Here is a 2125-nt window from a genome sequence, read left to right as displayed (position 1 = left end):
AAAGCCCATCCCCAGGGCTCCCTGGAAGGCGTGAGGCTCCCGAGGCACCAGCAATGAGTTAATCCCACCAAGGAATGCCGAGGAGCTGCCAGATAACAGAGTGACATTGTTTTTCCCTGATGTCAGCACAGAAACCCAAACACAAAGAGGTGAATGTAGTCCTCGGAGGCAGCTGAATGTGGAGCTTGTGCCGGCACCCAGCCGCATTGAAACAAGATGACAAAGTGTTTCCTGGAAGCAGGGGCTGGCTGCGGCCAGGGGATGTGCCGTGGTGGGAAGGGACAGGGATTCAGGATTCAGGACAGGGCCATCCTGCTCCCTGCTGTTCGGGAACACGCAGCTCTCATGCACATCCAACCCTGGGCATTTCATTTTCCTTTACGGTCACTGTAAACCAGCTTATTTTCTCCCGTGGCATCCTCATGCTGTGTCTTGCCTGAACAACTCACCTTATTCCGTGTTGGTGGGTGATGAGGTCTGGAGGATATTTGGAGCAGGCTGGAAGAGAAGCCTTGTTTCACTTCAATCCAGGCAGCAGTTCATTGCTGCCACAGGGACAGGACGGAATGCTTGCCATGGGCTTTGGATGTGGAGTGCTCTTCTGAGCAGGCAGAATGTGCTGTGCCTCCACCCGCCCCCACAGGGGAAGTGTCACAACTGCGTGACTGTCCATCACAGCTGACAAATCCCCACAGCGCAGCAACGTCTGTACTACTCATTGTTTGGCTATTCTGAACTCTACAGCAAAGTCAACAAAAGGGGAAGAAACCAAAGAGAAAGATTTAAATGGCTTTGTGTTTTTATTGCAAGGTTGGTATTAGCACCCTTGGCTCAGCCTGGTGGGGAGCCATGGACACTCTGCACCCTAGGTTACACACAAAGCAGAGTCTGGGTGTTGACTGGAAAAAACAGATCCAGTAACTCCCAGAAAGCAGCTTCTTAAAATCTGGCTGGAAGAAAGTGAAACTGTAAGTGCTGTTTCCTGACAGGATGGAAAAACCTGAATGGCCAAGATTACATGTCAAAATGGGAATGGCTGAGTGCAGAAGGGCTCTGGGGGATCCGTATGGCTGCTTGTGGGAGAACAAATTAAATTCATTTATTTAATAAATTAAATAAATTAGTATCCAGCATTCTCCCCCGTGAGGGTGGGCAGGCCCTGGCCCAGTGCAGCTGTGGCTGCCCGGGATCCCTGGCAGTGCCCAGGGCAGGCTGGACACTGGGCTGGGAGCACCGGGGGCAGTGGCAGGTGTCCCTGCCCTGGCAGGGCTGGCATGGCATTTAGGGTTTAAAGCTGAGGCGTGGCTGTGCCTCACACCAGGCTCCAGCGCTGCCCTGGCCATGGCACCTGGGCCCTCACACCGCACAGCTCCGCTACAGCCGATGCTCGGCGCTGCTTTTGCTGGGTCTCTGCACGGGCAGAACGCGTTTGGGCTCCTCTCCGTCAGCACCAGGCTCCAAAGCCGCCGGGTGCTGTCCCGGCTGGGCCCCGGGGGATCAGCGCCGCGGCTGCCCCAGGCCCGGGGCTCTGCCTGCGGCTCCCCGCACACGGACGGGCCGCTGCCGCCCCCGGGCTCCGTGTCCCGGGGCTCCGTGGCCGTGTCCCGGTTCCCTGCCGGGGCTCCGTGGCCGTGTCCCGCTGCGGGCCGAGCGCGGTGCCGGCAGAGGGAGTTGTGTGGGCACGGGACGGGACAGGGCCGGCACAGGCCGCGGCCCGCCCTCCATTTGGGGGCGCCCGGCGCGAGGCCCTCCCAGCCGGGGATGTAGCTCAGTGGTAGAGCGCGCGCTTCGCATGTGTGAGGTCCCGGGTTCAATCCCCGGCATCTCCAGGCGCTTCTTTTTTTATTTTTAATTTCTTTTTTTTTTTTTCCCATCTCCCCGCGCGGCCGCGGGTTCCGCCGGGCCAGGCCAGCACCGCGCCGCCGGCACAGCATAGCCCGGCCCGGCCCGGCCCGGCTGACCCGGTTCCGCTTCCGCCCGGGAGCCCCGCCAGAAAAATCAAAGCGCGGCGGCCACAAAACGTTGGCTCCTCCACCGGCAAAAAAAAGAGAGGTTGCATTGGCCGGGAATCGAACCCGGGCCTCCCGCGTGGCAGGCGAGAATTCTACCACTGAACCACCAATGC

At 59.3% G+C, this 2125-nt stretch overlaps 2 non-coding genes across 2 annotated transcripts; one reads left to right on the top strand and one right to left on the bottom strand.

Annotated features, from left to right (window-relative positions):
* The first annotated feature begins 1757 nt into the window (after window positions 1–1757).
* Window positions 1758–1829, top strand: TRNAA-CGC. Its single transcript has one exon. It is a non-coding gene; the product is annotated as a tRNA-Ala (tRNA).
* Window positions 1830–2054: 225 nt separating this feature from the next.
* On the bottom strand, window positions 2055–2125 carry TRNAG-GCC. The gene has a single exon. It is a non-coding gene; the product is annotated as a tRNA-Gly (tRNA).

Source organism: Passer montanus, unplaced genomic scaffold (genome assembly GCF_014805655.1).
Source record: "Passer montanus isolate IOZ18808 unplaced genomic scaffold, ASM1480565v1 scaffold128, whole genome shotgun sequence".
Classification (NCBI taxonomy): Eukaryota; Metazoa; Chordata; class Aves; order Passeriformes; family Passeridae; genus Passer; species Passer montanus.
The sequence above is the reverse complement of the archived record's forward strand: the minus strand, read 5'-3'. Positions and strand labels throughout refer to the sequence as shown.